Below are 26,345 nucleotides of genomic sequence, written 5' to 3'. Positions count from 1 at the left end.
CGCCAGCGTCAGTATCCTGGTTGCTGGGCAACCGCTGAACGCTGCAGGAGAAGGTAGCCAGCAAACGCCATGGCTTGCAGCGGTGGAGAATCCAGGAGAGGAGGAAGGTCTGCAATCCGACCCGAAAGGTAATGTTTTGGAGAGGCTGGAAAGACAAAATAATTTCCAAATGCTTGACGCTTTGCTGAATGTGGAAATAGAGCTGGATAAAAAAGTCTCTAAGCACCTAAACCCGAGCTGGGGAAGCAGAGGAGAGTTACAAAACTTTGGGCAGGAACAGAGGGCTGACAAAGGAGGCATAGTTGACAGAACTATGAGGGGAGGCCCCCCTGAATTCTTCTCAGTAAATGAGGGCTCTGACTCCTCAGAGGCAAGTGAACTAGAAAATGATGATGAGGGGACTACCACGGACCAGTCTTCAGGCTCAGGTACAAGTAATGATTCCCGGAACCTAATGACAAGGAAGAAGAAAAAACCTGGGGCTAGAAGAGATGGTAAGGGGTCCAGAACCAGTATGAATAAAAAACTTTCATGGGACTACTCAGCTACATCGGAAACTTACCAAGAAAAAGACCAGATTGAGGGTGGAATGGAGGAAGGGGCAAAAAATCAAAACGTAACTCTGGAAATGTTATTCGGGACTTTAAAACAGATGCAAGCTGAGGCTAGAGTAGAAAGCCGAAGAGCAAAAAGAGACACAAAAAAAACTACAAGCCTCTATTAGAAAAGTAAATAGAAAGCAGGAAGAGGTTGAAGTAAGAGTAACACAAGTCGAGGAAAGGACTAGCAAAGCTGAAGACGAGATAACGGACTGGAAAACTTTTAAGATGGAGCAAGAAAAGGTAGTAGAAGACCTGCAATGAAAGTTAGAAGATTTTGAGAATCGCCAGAGGCGCAATAATGTAAGACTTTTGGGACTTGAGGAAGGACGGGAGGGGCAAGATCCTAGAGGGTATGTAATCAAAATCTTAACAGAAGCCTTCCCAGAATCAAAATGGCAGTGGGAGCTAGAGGTACAAAGGGCCCACAGATACCCTTTGTTTGTAAAAAGAAACCGGGGGGGGGGGGGGGCAGGAGAGCACCTTGCCAAGGGCAATGTTGGTCTTTTTAGGTAATTTCCTAGCGAGACAGGAAATAATTGATAAAGCAAGACCTGAATCTAGAAAGACTGCAGATGGAAACACATTTTTTGCCCGCCCAGATTTCTGCCATGTTACCGTCGAAAGAAGGTGGAAGCTAAGGCAGATGATAGTCCCTTTCCAAAAACAAGGAGCAGAAGCTTATTTATTGTTCCCCGCGAGATTGAAAGTCATTAAGAAAGGGTATACAAAGATGTTTACATCAGAAATAAAAGCAGGAGAATACCTCGCTGAGATTACAGAGTTGGACAAAAGAAAGGAAGGTGGAGCTAGAGGGCCTCAAAAAACCCCATCAGATAACCCACAAAAAAACCCATAGAAAGAAAATTAAGCTATAATTTGGTAAAGCATGGTTAAAATTGTGAAGAGAAATTTTTGAGGATTCAAGATGAGAGAGAGTAGCGACTCTACAGACTATAGGGGCCACACATAGGTCAGGATTGACCTATTTGCCTGTACCAAGGGAGGGGGAGGGGTTCCTTTGGGGTGGGATGCGGTGGGGAAAAGGGGGGGGGGGGGAGTAGGGGGTGGGGAGACTTGCACTTAGGTGGTGGGCACAAGCAGAATGCACAGATGAGAGTAGTGAACGACTTGGAAGATAAGCTAAATTATTATGTGGTAAAAAATGTATCTGTTAAGAAAATAACGAAGCAGTTTGAGAATCACAGGTATAGGTGTAAGCAGAAAATGGGAAAGAATAAGTACTACAATGACTTGTAGGATAGTCTCAATGAATATTTGTGGCTTAAACGAGTTGAACAAAAGGCTTAAAACAGCTGCCCTGCTAAAATCATTTAACCCCGATCTGGTGTGTCTTCAGGAAACGCATATCGAAGGAACAAAGGCGTATTTGCTAGAGCAGCTTGGCTTTAAGGTATTAGCAAAAACCAGTCAAACTACAAAGACGAGAGGAGTAGCTATCTTAGGTAAGCGGTTTGACATACAGGTTAAAAGAAAAAAGGAGGATCAGTGGGGGAGATGGGTCATAGCAGAACTAATATTTAGGGGAGAAATAATTACGGTTGTGTCGGTTTATGGTTCCACAGGGGATGACCCAGATATCTTTCAATATTTAGATATAGAACTGGCACAATGGCCAGAGCCTATCATATTATGTGGGGACTTAAACCTACATGATGAAGATAGTAGTTTTTTAGACCCAGCTAGGAAATACTCAGGGAGGAAAAAAAGGACATACAGAGCAGTTGCAGATATGGTAGCGCACAACTCGTTGGAAGATCCTTGGTTAAGATATCACCCCAATCTGGATGGGAGTACGTTTTTCTCAGCCCCACATCAGAGAATGGCTAGGTTAGATTATTTTCTAGTTTCGAGAGATTTAATGGATAGGGTTAGGATTGATAGGGAGCCTAGGATTATTTCAGACCATAAGAAATGCGTTACTTACCTGTAACAGCAGTTATCCAGTATTGGTGTCTTTCATAGATTCACATGCCTGAATCATTCCCCGTCGTCGGGAAGGGAGCCTCCGGTAAATAAAAAAGTAATGTCCATAGACATACATAGAGAGAAAGGGTCTAAGGGCCTCCCCTTAGTAGCCTTTCCTTGTCCTTATGTAAAAAGGACCAAACTCTCACAGTCAGCCAATCAGCTCCGACCTCCCTCTAGAACCTTCCTGGGAGGAGCCTCAGTCCCTCAGATTTTCGTACGCACCCAGCTAGGTTGGCATAATATAGTCCGAGAGGGAAGTGAGTCCTTCCAGGGGAGGCGGGAGGGTTGCATGTGAATCTATGAAAGACACCAATACTGGATAACTGCTGTTACAGGTAAGTAACGCATTTCTTATCCAGTATTAGGGGTGTCTTTCATAGATTCACATGCCTGAATCAGAATAGCTAGCAATCATAGTAGCACATTTGTTAAGTAGAGTTGCTCTGCCGTCATGTTAGATAATGCATATAATATCATACAACAAGGAGACAGCATAGATAGAACATCATCAGAGCAAGAATGTGCATACCTGGAAGGCGGGATGTAGGAAGGCTCACCTTACTGAAAGAGATGGCGAAGCACCGCCTGGCCCACTGCCGCATCCTTCTGGAGTTCGATATCCAGGCATTAGTGTCTTGAGAAAGTATGCGGTGACTTCCAGGTCGCCGCTCTGCAGATATCCAGGATCGGCACTCCAGCAAACAGTGCTGCTGACGTGGACATTGCCCTGGTGGAATGAGCAGAGACATGATCATTCAAAGGCCGGCCGGCCTTGTCGTGGCAGAATGAAATCGCAGAGGAGATCCATCTGGAGATGCTTTGCTTCGTGAGAGGCAAGCCCATTCGTGGTCTGCTGTATGCCACGAACAGTTGTGAAGATTTCCTGAGAGCCTTAGTCTTGTCCAGGTAGAACTTTAGGCATCTCATAAGGTCCAAAGAAGGCAGCGACCTCTCCGCTGCTGTAGAAGGGTTGGCAAAGAAGGACTTCAGGACTATTGGTTCGTTGAGATGAAAGTCCGAAGGTACCTTTGGAATGAACTTAGGGTTTGGTCGTAGTATCACCCTGTCATGTCTGAATTGCATATATGGTTCCTGAATGGACAAGGCTTGCAGCTCGCTAACCCTTCTGGCAGATGTTAGAGCGAGCAAGAGCGCCGTCTTCCATGAGATGTGTTTAAGAGATGCCCGATGAATGGGCTCAAACGGGTGACACATGAGTTGGTTAAGTACCAGATTAAGCTGCCATGTAGGAGGTACTTTCCGAGGCCTCGGAAAGGATCTGCATAGTCCCTTGAGGAATTGCTTGACTAGCCGACTTGACCACAGAAAAGGTCTTGTGACAGTCCTGGTGAACCTCGAGATAGCCGCCAGGTGAACTTTGATGGACGCATGCGCCAGTCCCGACTGAGCCAAATGCAGGAGGTATGGTAATATCTGTTCAGGGGTGATGGTGAGGGGCCGTAGGCCCTGGTCGGAACACCAAATGCAGAACCTCTTCCATTTGAGAGTGTAGGTTTTGTTCGTACTGTCTGCCCTTGCTTTGGCTAATACATCCCTGCAGTCTTGTGGGATATTCAGGCCACCGAACTCTCTGTGCTCAGGAGCCAGGCTGATAATTTGAGCGATTGGAGGTTCGGGTGCTGCACTTGCCCGTTGGACACCTTCAGGAGGTTCGGGTGTTTCAGGCGGATCGGTGATCTGATGGAGAGTCTAAGCAGATCCGAGAACCAGTGTTGCCTCGGCCAGAACGGGGCAATTAGGATCAGGGTACAGGGTTCCACCTTCATCTTCCTGAGGAGCTGTGGGATCATCGGGAATGGAGGAAAAGCGTATGCAAAGGCGTTGAACCATCCGATGGAAAATGCATTTCCTAGTGATCCTTGTTGGGGATGCCAACTTGCGTAGCTTGGGCATTTGGCGTTCCTCTTGGTGGCAAAGAGGTCGATGTTCGGGACTCCCCATTGAGAGAAGATGTGAGTCAGAGCGCTGTCTGAAAGTTCCCACTCGTGGGAGAGGGATTTTTGCCTGCTCAGGGCGTCCGCGATGGTATTGTCCTTTCCTGGGACATATTCCGCTTTGAGCGGGATTCCTTGCAGCACTAGCCAGTTCCAGATCTTTTGCGATTCGCGTGAGAGAGAGAGAGCGAACGCGTTCCCCCCTGTTTGTTGAGATAGTGCATCGTCGTGGTGTTGTCTGTCCTGACGAGCACCGGGGAGTTCTGGATGCGTGGCAAGAAGGCTTGGAGAGCCAGATACACGGCTCTTAGCTCCAAAAGGTTTATATGGAGCTATTGCTCCTGAGTGTCCCATTTGCCGCTGATCTGAAGGTCCTGGAGAACAGCGCCCCATCCCTCTAGGGAGGCGTCTGTTATCACCAGCGGTGATGCTGGAAGGAGAAACGGTAAGCCCACAGTTAGATTCTGGCGACGTTTCCACCATTGCAGAGCTGTGGACATTTTTGGTGTGATCCGAATAATGTCTTCGAAGGAACCAGTGCTTTGAGTCCATTGGCTCGTGAGTGCCTCCTGCAAGGGCCGCATTCTGAGTCTGCAGTGCGGGATGAGGAGTATGCAGGAAGACATCATCCCCAGGAGGGAGGTGTAAGTCCGAACTTTCAGGTGCGTTTTTGCTGCCACAGCCGTGGCCAGGGATAAGATCTTGTCTGTCCTCTCTTTCGAGGGGAAGGCTCTTGTGCACTCTGTGTCCAATGTGGCCCCTAGGAAGGTAATTTTCGTTGCAGGGACCATGCAGGATTTTTTGAGATTGAGCGTCAATCCCAGATTCTGAAAGAGATTGGTGCAGGCGTTGGAGGATGTGACTGCGTCTCCAGGTGAGGGTGCTTTCACCAGCCAGTCGTCTAGGTAGGGGAAGACCTGGTGGCCCAGTTGACGCAGGAAGGCTGCCACTGGCGCAAGGCATTTAGTGAAAATCCGCGGCGCGGACTTGAGGCCGAATGGCAGGACTTTGAACTGATAGTGACGGCCCGCCACCTCGAATCTCAGGAATTTCCGGTGATTTCTGAGGATGGGGATGTGGTAGTAGGCATCCTGGAGATCTAATGATGTCATGAAATCTCCTTTCTCTAGAATGCCCAGAATTTCTTGAATCGTCACCATCCTGAACGATTGGCTCCGTAGGAAGGTGTTGAGCGCCCGGAGATCCAGGATGGGCCTGCACTTGTTCTCTTTTTGCTGTACAAGAAAGAAGTGGGAGTAAAATCCTTTCCCCTGTGAGGATGCCGGTACCCTTTCGATTGCTCCTTTCCGTAGCATTGTCGAAAGCTCCTTGAGAAGCAGGTGCGGGTGTTTGTGTGTCCGTCTGCGTGGAGGGGTATTGGGAGGGATGGAGGTGAATTCGAGAGAATGGCCGAATCGAATAATTTGAAGAACCCACCGGTCCGTGGTGATGTACTGCCAATTGGTGAGGAAATGGGTCAGCTTTCCTCCAATTTGAAAGGATGGAGAGGGTGTTTGGACTGGCTGGAGTAGTCGGTCACTGGCGGCCGCCAGCGTCCCTCTTGGTATTTTTACCTCTGTAGCTAGATCTTCCAAACGAAGACTGGCGGCCTTGTTGTTGTTTGTTTTGGTATTGGCCTTTGTGATTGTATGAAAACGAGGACCTGTTCTGATAGGAGCCTCGATAGGAGGACTGACCTCTGGACCTGTTGCCCCGAAAGGACTGGTTTCTGGACTGCAGAGTGCCCAGTGCCCTTGCCGTGTCTGTGTCCTTCTTAATGGCCTGCAGTGCCTCGTCGATTTATTCTCCAAAGAGGTGCTGCCCGTCGAAGGGCATGTCCAGAAACTTTGCTTGTACTTCCTGGCGGAATGATGTCGCTCTCAGCCATCCTTGGCGTCGCAGGACTGCAGCTCTCGCGAGTTGACGGAAGCCTGTCATGGCTGCGTCGATAGCACAGTCAATGAGTTCCGCTGCAGAAGATTGACCTTCCACCAGGAGCGCTTTCACCTCACCCTGGACTGCGTCAGGTAGTTCCTTCACGTAAGGGGCAATGTCCTCCCAGAGCTGGCGATTGTAACGTCCCAACAAGGCAATGGAGTTGGCCACCTTGATGGACATGTCCGATGTGGATGTGAAACGTTTTCCAATCGTGTCAAGTTTCCTGCCCTCCTTGTCCGGGGGAGCGGACAGTGGTGAGGAAGGGTTGCGGGAGTGTTTCTGGGCCGCCTGCGTCACCACCGAGTCTGGTTTGGGGTGACCATTGAGGCAAGCCGCCGCAGTAAGTGGAGCTCTGTATTTCTTGTCTAGGCGTGGGACCACCGCCGGTACAGAAGCAGGTGTTGGCATTCATTTCTTTCCTTGTTCCCACAAAAATTCTATAATTGGAATAGCCTTTGCGGACTTTTGAGTCTGTTCCTTAAAGTCGTGCAAGAAACAGTCTGTTTCTGTTGATTCCACCGCCATGTGGAATCTCTTCACTGCTCTCTCCACAAGCTTGTGGAAGCCGGCAATGTCCACAGGCGGGGAGTCCGCTTGACGTGGTTGTGGTGAAGCTGGGGATGATGCTATATATTCATCCTCTTCATCCTGGTCTGAGTGGTCCGAGTGTACCTCCTGGACCTCTCCTTCCCCTAGTTCCTCCTCCTCCTCATCATCGTCCGAAGAGACCACCACCTGAGGCTGGATGTCATGGTGGGTTTGAGGGTGATGCGGAGTTTGTTGTGGTGCGGACACTGGTACTTGGACTGTAGGTGTCTGATTCCCCTTGTCCTCATGCGCATGACTCCTAGGCGCCTGACCGCCTCTGTCCGCCTCTGGAAAGCGTTGCTTGTAGTCTTGATGTAAATAATTAATTTACTCTCTTAATTTCTATGCAGGTAAGTACTTAATCAATAATAACTCAATCGAAATGAAGGAAAACAGAGTCCGTGGTGTAAGAGTTTCTAAGGGTTTTATTCCTCATAAAGGAATCAGGATATCATGTTCTGACCACCACACAGGATGTCAGAAGGGATAGATGAGCGCGCCGTCGTTTATTGACAATACATAGCTTATATACTTGATTTACATCATAATGTTCAATGTAAGAGGCGTAACAGCTGAGAGAAGACAAGATAACAGTATACACGTGGTGCTAGTACATCATCAAGAGGCGTAAACTAGGCGTGTGTGCTAGAAACGTCACTGATAGGTGACGCAAGTGGGTGGCACCAAGGGGTGGTGCTAACAGAATGTTGCAATGTCAGCGGAAATCGGAAGCTTGGATGCGCGCGCAGCTGCATGACGTGTGATAGACGGGGTGCAGGGGACTTGACATTTACACTGGCGGAAAGAGACAGAAGTCTGGCATGTCAGATCAACTTGTGCTTCTATCATATCCGATATCTGATGTTTAGGAACTAAGCTATCTGGGCAGAAAGGTCTCTAGAGCAGAAGCTATTCTATACTTGCTGTGAGTGCGTGTATAAGCGCCTGAGTGTCTGTATGAGAAGCGTGGGGGCATGGGGCCTTCCATGGAAGCATGGCAACAGAGGCTATGAATTACTTGCATAAAGACAGGTCGGCCCTTTAGCCCTGTAGCTGAGGAAGGATGTTTACTGAAGCTAGCAGGCCGGAATGTATCTTCGGGGAGGAAAACAGATAACTCGAAGGTTATAGTCAATCTTGGCAGGCAGCAGGCTGAGCTGAGCACGGAGGGCCGCGCTAGAAGTAAGTCAGAGTTCACGGGTACGGGGGCTGCTTGGGCAGAGGCCCTCGCAGTCAGAAGCCAGAAAAGAGGCTCGGTGGCAGAGATTCAGGGCCTACTTTCAGCCAGGCTGAAAAACGTAGGAGTACACTTCAAAAAGACGTTGGCATAGCATACTTAGGAACGGACCATCAAACCCATTCATGGTGGGTCTGAAAGAGGACAAGTTAACGTTGGACGCAAATGTATTTGCGTCTTCATAGCTGGTACAGGAGGGAAGTTACATGCACTTTTAACTCGTACATGGAGTCGGTGGGGTACTCGCTAGGGAACACAACATGACCATAAAATTTATATTACCTCATTCCCTCCTTGTTCCCTACGGACCCTTCATGATATATCGATCCTCATAAATCGATCAGTTTGTTCTTGTAACATTATATGTTCGTCTTTCTTTCTTTGACTGTTTGAGAGGCAACTGGAATGCTCAATGCAGGATGTGGCACACAGTCCACATATCGCTGGCCCACACTGCAGGCACAGGCAACAACTGAATACTATAACAAGGCCAATGCCTAGGAACGATAAGATCTTCCATCCCCAAGCTGTCAACGTAGTCCAGAACCAACCGGACCAAGTCCAGGTGCCTGGATTCTGATGTATCTGATTTGCAATTTTATGTAAACGGGTGATAGCTTGATAGACAGATGGTGCGTTTTGTGGAATGAAAACACAGCAACTTGACCCGATGACCTTACAGGCTCCACCTCTATCTGCCAAGATGACGTCAATCACAAGACGATTTTGAAGGACAACAGTCCGTATAGCAGACTGCTCCTCTGTTAGGTTACCTAGAGCGGAGGCAGTTTCGTTCACTACTGCTTCAAGTGTTCTCGTTAATCTGCGTATTAATTTACTGTTTTGGACAGGTCCTAGGAAGAAAAAGAATCCTTTATTGAAATCAGTGTACTGTTCCCATGCCGTTTCTGTGTAGTCGACAAGGGGAATATCTCTTTTGGGTCTATTCGGTGCTAGATTCGTATTTCTATGGTAATCAGGAGGAGCTAGGAAAACAGGTGGCAGAAGGAAGGCAATGTAACAGGTACCATCCCAATCTGGAGGCAAACGTATGTATGCGGTATGACCACAAACAAAGTAGGAATGACTGATAGCTTTAAAGGACGATTTACCATGGTCACTGAACTCGACCACAGTAGTGCATTTACTATGACCTACGTGTACTGAACCTTTCTTGCTAACACATAATTCACCTGTGACTGGTAGTACTAACATATGGGGCAGAACTGGAGCAGTTTCAGATTCAACAGTGAGGATCATAAGGCTAATTGTGTAATTACCTAATCCATATACTTCATTTTCTAGATCAGTTCCTATTCGAGTGGGAAGTCCTTCTTGATCAGGATAACAGACGTTGAGCAGGACTAAGTTCAAGTTTCCCCAAACCCAGCCCCCATCGAAAACAGCAATATCAGGATCTAAAGAATTAATTATTTTAAACCATGCTCCACAGGAGCCATTGTGAGTGAATGGGTACGGAAAGAGAGGCAGAGCTCCCTTGTAATTCTGGTAGGGAGGGAGTCGGCCACATATCCAACAGTCTGTAGCATTATTTGTCTGATGGGAATGGTGTAACATACTAATGAATGTATTGTTGCGCAGCGCAAGTCTGTAAGAGAGTTCATGTGCAGGAAGTTCACTAAAAGTGTGTTCAGCAGAGACATTGTAAGCAGATTGTTCACGCCTGAAAATAGGCCAGTACATAGGAAGCAGAATGCTGGCAATAATAATTAGAATACTCAGAATAAACATGATTATTAGTGTCACTATGCAGTGACTACGAAGTGATTTGCAATATGTTCTTCTCTTTTCCTCTCTCTCTCTAACTCGATCTAGGGGATACATGTCAGAAACTATTTAACCGATTCACCTAAGGGAGGACTTAAACAATTAAACTGTCTGACTTGCTAGATCGAAGCTTCATTCGGTAAAGTTCTTGAGGAGTCTTTTCTCTTTTAGGCACAGTAACGTCTTGTGCTTCAACACAGTCTTTGGTGGGGGTGGACGAGTCAGAGTCCTGTTTCAGTCCGTTTTTTAGTTCATTGCATAGTTTGATGTGACTCGTGTGGACCCACCCCTTTCTCCCCTCGATTTTCACGGCGGTCCTAGTGGTAAGCAGAACGGTCTTTGGAGACTTCCAGCGGGGCTCCAGCGGACTTTTCCGGTCGAAATTCCGGACGACTACCAGGTCACCTGGGCGGACCTCATGCGCCTTTACATCGGTGTTGTCAGGGAAGGCTGCGGCAACCTGTGAACGACATGATTGGAGTGCAGACATCAAGGAGGCAAGGTAATCTGTCAACATGTTACAATCAATATCAGTGATCTTTTTCGGAACGGGCGTCCCCCACATATTCGGCGGTCTGCCAAAGACCACTTCGTACGGGGATAGCCCTGATCTCGAGTGGGCGACCATCCTTATGTAGAATAGTGCCACGGGCAGGGCGACTATCCAGTCGACCCCTTTTTCCTGACAGATCTTGGCAAGACGGATTTTTAGTGTCTGATTATGCCTTTCTACAAGGCCAGCTGCTTCGGGATGTCGGACACAGTGGAACCTCCACTGATATCCTAGCAAGAGGGAAACTTGTCTCATCAGCTCGGACGAGAACGGCTGTCCGTTGTCTGAATACACGACACGGGGCAAACCGTACCGTGGGAAGAATTCACGAACCAACTGTCTGGCAGTGGTCGGAGCAGTGTAGTCTGGGACTGGGTATGCTTCGGTCCAGCGGGACAGAGCACAAACAATTACAAGGACATACTTAAATCCTCTACAGCTATTCATCTGGATATAATCCATCTGGAGGACTTCAAAAGGGTGATCGGGAGGATGAAATCCACCTTGCTCAACAGGGACGCTTTTACCTGGATTGAACTGACAACAGATCATGCAAGTACGCACTTTCTGTTTTGCTGCTGCTCGTAAGTGTTTGTTGTACCAGAGATTCTGTAAACTGTCTAACATGGCTTTCTCTCCAAGATGGGCAGGACTATGTGCTGTATTTATCATGACTTGAACCATTGAGTCGGGGAGAAACCATATAGATTTTCCCTTCGTCACCCAACCTTGATCTGTCTGAATCCCTCCTAGTTCAGTCCATTTCTTTATCTCCTCTGGAGTAGCATGTGTCTGGATATCAATTACATCTAGGGCGGGATCTCTAACTGCCATACACTGGGTCTGGACTATTGTCTTTGTCACATCAGTAGTCTGGGTGTAAGTCAATGCTGTATGTTTTGCTGTCTGGTCTGCCAGGTCGTTACCCTGGGAAACAGAATCTGTGACTTTAGTATGTGCCTTACACTTCATGACTGATATGCCCGAGGGCAAATGTATTGCTTCTAACAGTGCTTGAATGAGGGGGCCATGTTGTATCTTGGCCCCATGGGAAGTCAGAAAACCTCGTTCTTGCCAGAGGACTCCGAAGTCGTGTACAACTCCGAAGGCATAGCGGGAATCTGTGTATATGTTAACATTTCTGTTCTTGGCTAGAATACAGGCTCGAGTCAGAGCGATGAGCTCTGCTGCTTGAGCAGACAGGGTGTCAATACGATGTGTTTCTTTAATTTCAGTTTCAGTGGTCACGGCGTACGCGGCCACTAATTCTCCTGTACTTGTTCTCATGCATGAACCGTCCACATAAAGTGTCAGGTCTGGATTTGTCAATGGGACATCTGTTAAGTCTCGTCTAGGCTTAGTTACTGCATTAATTATTTCTATACAATCATGCGGAGCTGGATCTGTCATAACTGTAGGTAACAGTGTTGCGGGGTTCAGGATGCTGCAACGTCTGATTTCTATGTGTGGCTGGAATAGTGTTAATTCATAACCTGTCAGTCGTGCTATAGTTAAGTGTTGAGTCTGGGTTCTGTTTAACAAAACCTCTACAGAATGTGGTACTTGAACTGTTAACTGATGACCTAAAACAATTGAATCACTTTGTCTTATTGCTAACGCTGTTGCTGCTACTGACTTTAAGCACGCAGGGAGTGCTTGAGCTACTGAATCCAATGTACTAGAAAAATAAGCACAAGGCTTATGTGAACCTGCTTGATCTTGAGTGAGGACAGATAACGCTGTGCCATCACGTTCTGTAACAAAAAGTGTAAACGGTTTGCTGTAACATGGTGTCGCTAAAACTGGTGCTTGGCATAAAACTTTCTTTAATTCTTCAAAAGCTTGTGTGTGTTCCTGAGTCCAAGGGAGGACAGTCGAAGTCGCTGCCTCCTGTGTCGTTAACTGGATGAGTGGTTTAGCTAGAAATGCATACTGGGGAATCCATTGTCTGCAGTACGAGGTGAGGCCTATGAAGGCCCGCACTTCCTTTTGTGTCTTGGGTTGCGGCATGTTCACAATTAACTGAATGCGATCGGGAGTGAGCTGTCTCCCCACTTTGGACAGTAAGTGACCCAAGTACACAACTTGCTGAACACAGAATTGTAGCTTCGAAGGAGACACCTTGTGTCCCTTGTCGGCCAGGAAATGTAAAACTGTCAGTGATGCTTTTTCACATTCGGGCTCACTTCGTGCGGTGATCAGCAGATCATCGACGTATTGTAGTAAAGCGGTGTTAACTGGCATTTGAATACAATCTAGTTGTCTTTTCAGTGCTTGACTATAGATGCTGGGGCTTTCTGTGAATCCTTGAGGTGCGCGCGAAAATTTGAAACTGCGTCCATTTAAACAGAATCCGAAGAGATATTGGCTCTCGGGATCAATAGGCACGCTGAAGAAGGCGTTCTTGAGATCAATTACAGTAAAGAACGTTGCTTCTGAATCAATAGCAGTCAATAGAGATGATATATCGGGGACCACAGGATACTGTGGGATAATGCATTTATTCAATTCTCGAAGATCAATCACCAGCCGATATACTGGCGGTGCATTGGGATCAGTACGTTTAAGAATCGGAATGATGGGTGAGTTACAGATATTGGAGTCGGTCTCGACGACCACTCCTTGGGCAATGAGCTCTTCAATGATTTTCAGTAAAGCCGCTACAGCATCGGGTGGTAACTTGTATTGTCTGATTCTGGGTAATACAACACCTGCCTTGAGGGTAACGCGGTATGGTGTAATGTGCATACATCCTACATCAGTTGGGCCTTTTGCCCACAAGTAATCAGGTACATTTTTCAATCTGACGTCAAACTCACGAAGGACGTAATGACCCTTGAAATCCCGCAGAAAGAGTCTAACTCCCTCCGGGGAGCAGCATATTATAGCCCCTAGAGCCTTCAGTGTTTTAATTCCTAACAGATTTTCCGGACATGATTTTGTTAGTAACAGGTCTGTAACGCGTGATAATGGACCCACAGCCAGGGGAACTGGTTCTGAGACTTCATTTACAATAGGTTGTCCTGAAAAACCAAGGGAAACATTTTGTGAGCCTGAGAGGGGTGCCCCTGGAACTTCGTCATGACTTATTGTAGTGCGACTTGCCCCTGTGTCAATTAAAAACTTTCTATCTTTCCCCAATACTTGACTGTGTACATAAGGACCTTCTTGATCTACAGGAATCTCGATAAGAGGCAAGCCACCTTCCCTCTCTAGGCTGTTTCATGTATATCGGGAATATTCGGGGTAAGCAGACTGGGCATACTGGTACATCTGTTGTGAGACTTGCTGAGTTGCAGCAATGGGCTGTGGCTGTGGTACTGCTACGGTCTGTGCTGTCTGTGCGGATGCATGCATGGGCTGTGTATTCTGTGTAGACTGATGCTGGTTATGGTCTTGTCTAGGCGGATGCGGTCTCTCTTTAGTTTTACCTGTCGCTATGTTATGTTTCAGAACTGCACATTCGTGTACGTAGTGACCTGGCTGCTTGCAATAATTGCATGTCCCTTTAACAGGAGCTGCAGCGTGACTTGTCTGGGTCGTACCTTTCCTGTGACTGTCGGATGGGACCGTCTGGGCTACTAACATTTTCATTTTCGTGTCTTTCATGCGCTTCTGTTCCTGATCTTGTTCTTCCCTAATTCTATTCTGGTGATATTGTAACATTTGTAACATCTGGGATGGCGTATTTGCTTGCCATGTACTCTCGACTTTATACACTCTATTTTTAACTAACGGTAGGGAATTCTCGACTAACTTTGATACAAAAAGATGTGGGTACGACTCGCTACTTGGCTGGAGGCCACTATTGATAATAAAACATTTCTCGAATCTTGAATAAAAGTCGCTAGTATCTTCATCATGTTTCTGTTTACAGGACGAGATTGCATCCCAATCCTCCTTTCTAGTTGTCAATAATCTGGGCAGGACCTGTACTATTAAACCTGGTAATGCTTTAGTTTTGTCCCCAAGGCCTAACCCTGGAACCCGTTTCTTTTCTTCATCCTCTATTTCTGCCCAGGCAATCTTTGCGTCTCCCACCTCCCAGTCCTTTTCCTTTAATTTCTCGAATATACCCGTAGGCAATAATACTTTCAACATTTTCATGATATCATCATATGTGTAGTCCCCCATCAGTAACATGTCTTTGAGCTCTCTATGAAAACCTGCAGGGTCTTTATCATGGCACGGTACTAATTTCTTCATTTCTAACAGTTCTAATTTAGTTAGAGGCGTGTGTACATACACGCGTTTCAAAATTTTATCCTCACCCATAACAGGGTGCACTTCTCGCAAGGGGTTCTGACTTTCAATACCACCCCCGCACTGCATATGGTACATTTTCCTTTCTGGAGGTGGGGCGGGAACATATTCAGGACTTACAAAGGTGTCATATCTGCGTCGTTGTTCTAGAATTATTTGAACTAATTTAGTGCTTAGGCCTCTCCATCTATCCATCAGTAGTGCTTCTAGTGTCTCATGTAAGGGACCTGGATCGGAATAATGTTTTCTGTATTTGATGAGAAGGTGCTGAATCATATATACCCCTGCTAATTTCTGTTCGTCGGGGGAGAGGTTCAGAAATGTCTGTGCTACGGTGTCATCATTATATATGTCTGCATTTTCGGCCCATGATACCGCTGATCGGGCTAATTCTTGTTCATCCATAGAATTGAGTACATGGTACCCAACTCGATCTCGAAGCCGTTTATCAGTTTCCTGGAACTGATGTTCAGCAGAATTCGGATTCGTTAAGGCAGAGAAGAAAACTCTCTTGCTTTCTGGACGGATACCCTTCCTAAGATAAGTTCCCTTACCTACATATGCTATAGTGCTTGTAGTCGGTTCTAGTTCTTCAGATTCTTCTTCCTCCTCGGAGGGAGCCTTTTCTTTCTCTTTCTCGTGTACTGCTATCACTGCTTTCTTAATCTTTTTATACATGGCCTCTATGCAATTTTGTCTGTCATGTTTTCCATCGGCTATATTTTGACCCCACTTGTTCAATGCATCCAATTCACTCTGCTCTGTTCCGGGCCTGTCTCGTTCTCTTATTAGACAATTTATGAAAAATCGTAGTATCAGTGCTTGCATGGTAACTTTCTGTTTCTCCAGGGCATCCTTAATACTGTCGGGGTCCTTTCCCGTTTGAACGAACTCATATATTCTATCTAGGTGCTCCTTCATTCCTGCATAACATAACAAACTATCAGTAGCAGATCTTAACCGTAAAGACGCTAATATCATTAAGTCGTCCTGTCCAGGTTCTGGATCATATCTACAAACTGACATATTTTCTTTTAGTGCATCAAGACGGGATGAATTAGAAGAACGGGGGGATCTGTGCGTAAAAGGACTCTGCATACCTCTGAGATTTAATCTGTGAGTCGGTGGCGGGGTCTGGAGACCCGCGGTCGCACCTCCTGAAGCGGAAACTTGGGCATTATCTCTGTGTGTAGTCAGTATCTGAATTTGTCTTTTAGTAGGATCTGATTGAAGTGGTTTCGGCAGATCAGTTTTAGGTGAGGGAAGTGGCGGAGCTGGCGGAACGGGACTAGTCTTTTTCGGTGTCGGCTGAGAGTGATCTTGGGGGGCAGTACCACCCCCGGCCCTGTCAGTAGGCAGGGCACGAACAGGCAGATTGGTGTAAGCTGGCGCTACATCTTCGAGATATGAATTTAGGAATATGTCTTTAGTAGTCTTATGCATTACTTTAGTTGGAACTAATGGTGACGGCAAATTTTTCGGTATTTCTGAAATGGCGTCAGGGGTACCATCGGCCAAAAGATACATGTTGTTCACTTTGCCATTTAGGATACGATCTATTTGTTCTACTTTTACTCGAATTCCCTCAGTAACTAATTCGTTTTCTTGGGCCTTTTCTGATTCTTTAAGCCTGTCTTCTCTACGGAGTGCTCTATCAGCACGCTTACGTGATTCCTTACGCCAAAATTCTATGGCGTCTTTCTGAGATTGTCTAGCTTTCTTTTTCCGTAATATTTCTTCTACCTTTATGATGCACTCGGCATCCCATGTTCCGTTAACTGGCCATCGGTATCTTTCCTCTAGGTGCTTGGTATAATCTGTCCATAACTCTAGATACAAGATGGCGTCTATGCCATGCTTATTATACATGAAATTACCTGGAGTGTCCCTAGGGGGGATTGGAATCTCTTCCTCTAACATCCCTTTCCTAGTTCCTATCTGCTTTAATTTGTTAAAAAACGGCATTGTGCCTACTTGATACTGAAATGCTTGATCCTTTATACTTAATTTCGCCTGTAACTATTTAAACAAAAAAACACTATAATACACAAGAACAATCACATTCATACCACGACATTAATCACATGAAACATTTAAAGACATAGCTAACTTCCCCCTACTCTGAATGTACCGCTCAACGATACAGATACACTGCTGTAACAGTGCAGAAATTCGGAATACTTTATATACTGCTAAACAGTACAGATACACTGCCTAAAAACAGTGCAGACCGGACTTGCGTACCCAAACCCGTCTAGATACGACCCAGCAATGGTACTCACCGGGAAGCACGGAAAACAGAAGGCCTCGGAAAACTCGACTGGACTCGACTCGGAACTTCGGAAAACTTCGGAAAACTTCGGAAAACTTCGGAAAACTTCGGAAAACTGGTGGGCCTCTTCACACCTCGGACCTTGCTTCCTTCGGCTGGGCTCTGGTCGGGATCCTCCGCACTCCTCACCGCCTCGTCTGGGCACTGATCGCAGTCTTCGTCACCTCCGTGTGTCAGAGGGGGATGCAGGAAATCCTGCCAGTACACGTGTTGTCCGTCTAACTGATGGCAGGGGACACGGATTGCAACGCACCTTCCGGCGCGTGAGGTGGGGGAGGGGTCCCTGTTCGGGCGCCAAAATGATGTAAATAATTAATTTACTCTCTTAATTTCTATGCAGGTAAGTACTTAATCAATAATAACTCAATCGAAATGAAGGAAAACAGAGTCCGTGGTGTAAGAGTTTCTAAGGGTTTTATTCCTCATAAAGGAATCAGGATATCATGTTCTGACCACCACACAGGATGTCAGAAGGGATAGATGAGCGCGCCGTCGTTTATTGACAATACATAGCTTATATACTTGATTTACATCATAATGTTCAATGTAAGAGGCGTAACAGCTGAGAGAAGACAAGATAACAGTATACACGTGGTGCTAGTACATCATCAAGAGGCGTAAACTAGGCGTGTGTGCTAGAAACGTCACTGATAGGTGACGCAAGTGGGTGGCACCAAGGGGTGGTGCTAACAGAATGTTGCAATGTCAGCGGAAATCGGAAGCTTGGATGCGCGCGCAGCTGCATGACGTGTGATAGACGGGGTGCAGGGGACTTGACATTTACACTGGCGGAAAGAGACAGAAGTCTGGCATGTCAGATCAACTTGTGCTTCTATCATATCCGATATCTGATGTTTAGGAACTAAGCTATCTGGGCAGAAAGGTCTCTAGAGCAGAAGCTATTCTATACTTGCTGTGAGTGCGTGTATAAGCGCCTGAGTGTCTGTATGAGAAGCGTGGGGGCATGGGGCCTTCCATGGAAGCATGGCAACAGAGGCTATGAATTACTTGCATAAAGACAGGTCGGCCCTTTAGCCCTGTAGCTGAGGAAGGATGTTTACTGAAGCTAGCAGGCCGGAATGTATCTTCGGGGAGGAAAACAGATAACTCGAAGGTTATAGTCAATCTTGGCAGGCAGCAGGCTGAGCTGAGCACGGAGGGCCGCGCTAGAAGTAAGTCAGAGTTCACGGGTACGGGGGCTGCTTGGGCAGAGGCCCTCGCAGTCAGAAGCCAGAAAAGAGGCTCGGTGGCAGAGATTCAGGGCCTACTTTCAGCCAGGCTGAAAAACGTAGGAGTACACTTCAAAAAGACGTTGGCATAGCATACTTAGGAACGGACCATCAAACCCATTCATGGTGGGTCTGAAAGAGGACAAGTTAACGTTGGACGCAAATGTATTTGCGTCTTCATAGCTGGTACAGGAGGGAAGTTACATGCACTTTTAACTCGTACATGGAGTCGGTGGGGTACTCGCTAGGGAACACAACATGACCATAAAATTTATATTACCTCAGTCTTGTACAAGGAATCTTAAGTCATCAACAAGGGTCGCCGGTAAGCATATCATGGGGGTGACTTCCGTGCGGACACTAGTATGGACAGAGTGTTCCTGATAGGTGAAGTCTTCCTGTTCCTAATCAGTGCTTTGGCATTTTATGTTAAGGTCCGAGACAGAAGTAGCGGGATCCAGATGGTCATCCTCTTCGGATTCTTCGCTTTGGAAGATTTCCTGAGGTGGTTGCTTTTCCACCTTGCTCGGCGACGTCGTCTCCGGGGTAATTTGTGGTTTGTTCGGCTTGCCAGACTGCACATCAGAGCCTGTCGTCGTCGAGGGAACCGTCGACGGCGGTAGCATCAGGGTCGATACCTCTACCAGTTTCGATTTTTTCCATGGCTCCGGCAGTGCCCCCTTCGACGACGAGCGCTCGGTCGACGGTGTCGTCGTAGAGTCCTTCGTCGTCGTCGAGTCCTTCGTAGACGGGGTCATCGACGACGAGCCTTTCGTCGACGGAGTCGTCGACGAGGTCCTCGTCGACGGTGGAGTGGGCGATAGGATCTTGGTCGTCAACGACTGTGGAGTCGTCGTCTACGTCTTCGTCGACGGTGGGATCCTTTGTAGCGCCTTCGACGACGATGGGCTCGTGTATGACGGCGTCGTCGACGGTGTCGTCTTCGTTGTCGACATGGTCTTCGTCGTCGACGACGATTTTAGAAGAATAATAGAAGAAACAGGTCGACCTGAGGAGGAGGAGGACGTAGTCGTTGTCGTCGACGCTGAAGGCGACGACGCTGACGTGGTAGACACTGTGGTCGTGACTGAGGTAGTCCTCTGGGCTTGTCTAGAGGACTGAGCAGGCTTCTTAAAGGTTTTATCCTCCTTAGCAGACACTGAAGATGTCGCAGATCTCGCCTCTGAAGACTTTTTGTGGGTCTTCGTAGGAGGAGTGTCTGAGGGGCCAGGGGAAGCTTCCCTAGGCCTCTTTTTAGAGACAGCTGAGGTCCTGGAAACACTGCTCACAGAGGAGTCCAGATTGTCTCTGTCCTTAAGCCTGTCCAGCCAAATAAGAAGGCGACCTTCTCTATCTCTCACGGTCTTCTTTGGAAAAGACCTACAAATCTTGCATTTGTCTGAGACATGGTCCGGGTAAAGGCAATACAAGCACAGGTCGTGCTGATCATCCACATGGATTCTTTTCTTGCTACAGGAAGAGCAGGCCCTGAACAGGGCTTTCTTCTTCGAGTCAGACATGGAAGAAGCAGTGGAAAAAACACACTTACTGTCAAGACAGTGTAGTGCAGTAGTCCTTGAAGAGTTGAGGGTTTAGAGAACACTTTCCAAGAAAGTTTGATGAATTTTGAGTAATCCTGAGGAGAGCTCAGGCTGGAGACTCCCTAGCACAACGTGCGGTAGAAAATCTGAGGGACTGAGGCTCCTCCCAGGAAGGTTCTAGAGGGAGGTCGGAGCTGATTGGCTGACTGAGAGTTTGGTCCTTTTTACATAAGGACAAGGAAAGGCTACTAAGGGGAGGCCCTTAGACCCTTTCTCTCTATGTATGTCTATGGACATTACTTTTTTATTTACCGGAGGCTCCCGTCCCGACGACGGGGAATGATTCAGGCATGTGAATCTATGAAAGACACCCCTAATACTGGATAACCCGTTAGTTTTAACTGCAGAACTGGGACAAAGGAGAAATAAAGAGATAAGACAATGGACCTTTGACAGAGCTTTACTGCAGGATCAGTCTTACAGAGACAGAATGAATAGTTGGATTAAAGAATTCTGGGAGATGAACAGGGATTCTGCAGCACTAGGGATAGTGTGGGACGCTTTTAAAGTTGGTGTAAGAGGGGAAACACGGAGTTATGTTATTAAGATGCAAAGAAAGTCAAAGGTAGAAGCTGAACAAATTAAGAAATTAATCAGGGAAGAGGAGGATGCACTTATTTCAGCAATACTTACTCAATCACCCATTGACCAGATAATGTTGAAATTGATTGAACTTAAAAATGAAGCTTTGGATGGAATGGCGAAAACGACAGTGGAAAAATATATAGCGAATAAAGAGAAGGTGTATGAGCTTAGTGAGAGAGTAGGGCATATATTGGCAGTCCGAGCTAAGCAAAGGGAGGGGATCGCTGATATTAAGGAGATGAAAAACTCTCAGGGAGTCACAGTCAAGGACGCTGATCAGATTAGAGAAGTTTTTAAATCTTTCTACACGAAATTATATACCCAAGATGATCAGGAAAGGGATGAAGATATCAGCAATTATTTAAATGAACTAGAACCATCTGTCTTAACAGAAGAGGACAGAAATGGATTGGAAGAGGCAGTGCAGCTGAATGAATTAGTGGAGGCTTTGAGGGATTTACCATCTGGTAAGGCAGCTGGGCCGGATCAAATACCGGTAGAATTTTATAAAACCTTTCAACCATCCCTCCTGAATGAAATGTTCAATGTAATGTTGGCACAAGCGGGAAAGTCAGTTCCAGAATCATGGGGGGGGGGGGAGGGCAGACATTATTGTAATACCAAAGAAAGGCAAACCAACAGATGTTCCAGGGTCATATCGACCCATTACGTTAATGAAAGCAGACGTCAAGGTACTTTCTAAAATTTTGGCGAAAAGGCTATCTAGGGTAATTGAAGCGCTGGTAGTTCCATCACAGCATGGCTTTATACCGGGCAAGGGAACAACTCAGCATACTAGACAGGTAGTTATGGCATTCGATGTAGCAAACATTTTAAAAGACTCCATGGCTGCCCTTTTCTTGGATGCAGAGAAAGCATTCGACAGGGTATCCTGGAGGTATTTGTGGGAGGTTTTGAGATGGAATGGTATAGGACCAAGATATATAAAGGCTTTACAAACCCTATACATAAACCCGACGGCTAAGATAAGGGTTAATAGAGGTCAGTCTTCAGCAGTTAATATTCAGAGAGGTACTAGGCAGGGATGCCCTTCTTCCCCCCTTCTCTTAGCTTTATATCTTGACCCCTATATACGGAAACTGGAAAATAATGGTCAAATTCCTCCATTAATGTTAAATGGCTCCAGACTGAAAACGCTAGCATACGCAGACGACGTGGCTGTCCTCACGGCAAATCCTACAACTGCTATAAGTATAATTGAGGATGAAGCAGGGCGATTTGGTCAATTCTCAGGCTATAGTTTAAACAGCACTAAAACTCAGATCGTCAAAAATCAGTGGGTATTATGTACTGATGACAGAGTGGTGGGAGAGGCAACGTATCTAGGGGTGCGAATCACAGCAGATATTGATAAGATTGTTGAAAATAATATGGATCCCTTGATGGTTCAAGTCAAAAAGGATTTGGAAAAAATGAATAATCTACATCTGTCCCTGGTAGGATGTACTAACATTATTAAGATGATGATTTTGCCTAAATTTTTGTATTTCATTAGGGCCATACCTCTCTTGTTTGAAGCTAGTTGGTTCAATAGAATTGAGGCCCTATGTAACAGGTTCATCTGGGCACATGGTAAGACCCGAAGAACTTATAGATATATGACACTCCCCAGGGAAAAAGGGGGCTGGGGTGCACCAGATTTTCGTTTGTATTATATGGCCTCCGTTTTACAATGTATACAAGGTTTAATTGGGGGGAGTACGGAGGATATAAATGTAAATGTGCTGGACTTGTAAAGCGCACAGCTGCCCGTAAGCGTCCCGGCGCTTGCTTAGGGAACCCGTCCTGGTATTACCCTGTGAGAAACCACGGCAGGGTGTCCACAAGGTGAAAGCCAGGCATCCCGCCGCGAGGGGCCGTAGTGGAGATTAAGCAAGCTATTGCCCAGAGTCGCAGAGTGTGACCCCGTGAGTTGAGTAGGCACCAGAGCGAGAATTGTTGAGTCCGTGGAATTTTGAGCCCGAGACCCGCCGAGGCGGGGAATCGAACCCTGGTCCACGGTCGATCTCAGCTTCCGGGTCTGCCGCCTCTAACCACTGAGCCACGCTTCTCCATATAAGCATGCAAACCATGGCTAATGAATTATATGCTGTTGTACTTGGACCAAATGTTTACAATTGTTTTCTAAAATGTACAGACTTCAGTTATTTTAAGAGAACCAGGTTTAAGACAGTTATGGCAGCAGTTACGGTTTGGAATGCTTTTACAAAGAAAGTTAAGATGGGGAGGTTTAATAGATATGTATATCTGGTTAATAATAGATCGCTTCCAGCGGAAATATTTGCTGATCAAACGATGATGGAATGGGCAACAAAAGGGATTACGCAAATAGGTGACTTTTTTACTCAGGATGGCTTTAAACAGTTTTCAGAACTACGTGAGTCATACGCTATAGACAACAGGGGCTTCTTCAAGTACCTCCAGATTAGGAGTTTTTTAAAGAACAAAATAGGAGGCCCGGTAGGCTTTAGTAAAATAGAAATAATGGAGAAGATAAAGTTGATGGGAGATTGTTCAATTAGGTCCCTTTACGCAGCCCTGATCAAGGAAAAACAGGATGATTTAGAGAAATTTAGTCAGAAGTGGGCGGAAAAATTGGGGGTAGAAAGAAATTTGTTTCAGGACTCTTTAGATTTAGGATGTACAGTGCTGAGTGCAGCCCCGCTGCAGTCTCAGCACTATAAAACACTACTTTCTCTACTTTACTCCGGCTCGGATTGCAAAGTGGGGTGGGAATACAGGAATTAATTGCCCCCGCTGTAATGAATTGGAAGCAGACAGTATACACATTTTTGCAACATGTCCTCAGTTGCAGTCTCTGATCAGGGAGATTGAGGGGTTCCTAGCAAAGTCTTTGGACATTGGGATTCGTCTTACCCCATCTTGGATTATGTTAGGAGTGGCTGAGCAGGAGCAGTATACAGAATTTATGTTTGTCCTAATGGCAGTTTACAGATTAACAATTGCCAGGGCTTGGTTAGACAAAGATCCCCCAAAATTCCAAAACTGGTTGGCAAATACGTTATTTGCTCATAAGATAGAAGAAAATATATATGCTCGAAAAGGGAGGAGAGGAAGACGTTTGGGGAAAAGAATATGGGAGCCATTAAGTAAATGGAAAGAAAAGCAAAGGAGGTAATATTTGAGGGTATTAGGGAGAACTGGTCAATTTGTGGTTGCTGGTATAATGCATATATATATATATTTTTTTCTTTGTTTGTTTCTTATATATTGTATTAGATTCACTTACTGTGTAAAAGGTCTTAAACTCTCAAAGATATTGTGGTGGGACTCAACATCTGTATGGCATATTTTAAAGATTATATTTAGGAAAAATTAGTAATCAAGTAAAAATTTGTAATTGTAAATTGTCAAATACAACTTGTACAAGTAGAAAAGTGCTTATGGTTGAAAAATAAAAATAAAAACCTTTAAAAAAAAAAAAAAAAAAAAAAAAAAATATTTTATGATCTCCCCCCTCCCACCCCCCCACCCAGCGGGTAATAGTCTGCCTACAAGTACGAATATTAAGCTCTTTTAAAATTTGTTTTAAAAGCCTTCTTCTCGCTTCGCTGACTGTAGGACAGACACACATCACGTGGCATAGGGACTCCTTAAGGTATCCACATAGTCTACAAGTTGTGTTCTATTTCCCTTTCCAAATTGGTTGCAAATCCTTGGTTTCGTATATTCCAAACCGATACAGCATGCTCAGGTCTGCAAGGTCCAAGTTAAAAAGGCTGTGTATTGCAGATACTGTATGTAGTCCTCTACCAATTTCGGGGGATGGCCATTTACTTTTGACAAATGGTTGTTTAGGTCCACATGGTACAAGTTAAAAAGGCTTGGGGCCAAAACACACCCCTGTTTCAGGCCATTCTTTATATCGATCGTAGATGATGCTAGGCTACCATCTCCCAGCTTCAACCGGGCCCAGGTTTCACTATGGAGGGCTACTATGGAGTTAATTTGTTGTTGTGGTACACCCCATCCTTTCAATTTTGTCCATAGTTGTTCACGTGGGACTCTGTCGAAAGCAGATTTAAAATCTATATAACATACAAATAGAGCTGATTTCTTTAAAATTGTTCTTTCCGAAAGGAGTGCTATAGCTCCCAAGTTTGTGCTTGTACCCATTCCTAGCCTAAAACCGGTTTGATATTTGGGAATTATAGCTTTCTCTTCCATCCACTCCTGTACATGTAGTAATAAACAGGAAGCATAAAGTTTTGCATCAACATCCGGCAGGGCTATGAGCCTATAATTACTAGGCTCATTGCGATAAGTCGCCATTAGGTATATATAGTTGGGACCTAGTTATCATAGGAAATTCCGAACATTCTATTGGGAATAACTTTGGAGCAGAGTGAGGGATCTTCCTGTAATTTTCCTTAAATTTGCCCAGTTTCGGGGGGATTCGTCAAGCGGGGGCCAAGAAAAAAAGGGGGCCCCAAAACGGGTTTTCCCCATGTTAATTTCCATAGGCACATTCTGACAAGGCTACAGCTCGAACGGCTGAACGGAATTACACCAGATTTGGCAAAATGGTAGGGACTGGTATGCAGCAGTGCCTTTTGTATGTTTAGTGTAAATCCCTCCAGTAGTTCTTGAGAAAATTTGAATTTGACATTTTTCAAATGGCATTTTCTATGGGACCTTTAGGCACGGCTGCAGCCCGAACGGCTGAACGGAATTACACCAAACTTGGTAAAATGGTAGGGAAAGGTATGCAGTAGTGCCTTTTCTATATTTGGTGAAAATCTCTCCAGTAGTTGTTGAGAAAATTGATTTGAGCAAATTATCTGTATGCGCTCAACATTCTATTGGGAATAACTTTGGCGCTGATTGAGGAATCGGTGTGTAATTTTCCAGAATTTTGGCCAGCTCCGCTCCTTCCCTAAAAGTTTCGGGGGGATTAGTCAAGCGGGGGCCGAAAGGGGGGTCCCGAAACATGTTTTCCCCATGTTAATTTCCATAGGGACCTTTAGACACGGCTACAGCCCGAACGGCGAACGGAATTACACCAAACTTGGCAAAATGGTAGGGACAGGTATGCAGTAGTGCCTTTTCTATATTTGGTGAAAATCCCTCCAGTAGTTGTTGAGAAAATTGAATTTGAGCAAATTATATATCTATATGCGCTCACCGTACGCGTACCGTATGCGTACATGCGCGTACCCTTACGTGCACGAGCGAGTTTGATTGGTAGGCAGTCGACTGTCAACATTCCAAACTGTCCAAACTAGGAAGTGTTGGCCACCATCTTGTTTTTCAGGAGAACTGAGGCACAAGAGAGCCCAAAACAAGAGTGGAAAACACGAAAAGGGGGCAGTGTAGAGACCCCCCAACCCTCTAGCCCTTCTCAGGGGGTCCCAAAAGGACCCCAAGAGCAAAAAAAATAAAAATAAAAAAAAATCGCGGGGTACGCGCACGCGATCCTTCTGGGACCCCCTGAGAAGGGCTAGGGGGTCTCAACACTGCCCCCTTTTCGCGTTTTCCACTCTTCTTTTGTGCTTTCTTGTGCCTCACTTCTCCTGAGAAACAAGATGGCTGCTCAGGTGGTCCCAGAAGGATAATAACATATATAAACGTTATCCGCTAATAAAATTAGCATTTACAAAACCTTTGAAATGTATTGAAAAAAATACAGGTTTCACGTCTGAT

The 26,345-nt window shown here is 45.9% G+C and overlaps 1 protein-coding gene across 1 annotated transcript in view; it reads right to left on the bottom strand.

Annotated features, from left to right (window-relative positions):
* Positions 1 to 26,345, bottom strand: part of NRBP1 (nuclear receptor binding protein 1) — a 349,434-nt gene that overhangs the window by 17,330 nt on the left and 305,759 nt on the right. The window lies entirely within an intron of this gene.

This window comes from Lissotriton vulgaris, chromosome 6, assembly GCF_964263255.1.
Source record: "Lissotriton vulgaris chromosome 6, aLisVul1.2, whole genome shotgun sequence".
NCBI lineage: Eukaryota > Metazoa > Chordata > Amphibia > Caudata > Salamandridae > Lissotriton > Lissotriton vulgaris.
Note: the sequence above shows the minus strand (reverse complement) of the source record. Positions and strands in the feature narration are given on the sequence as shown.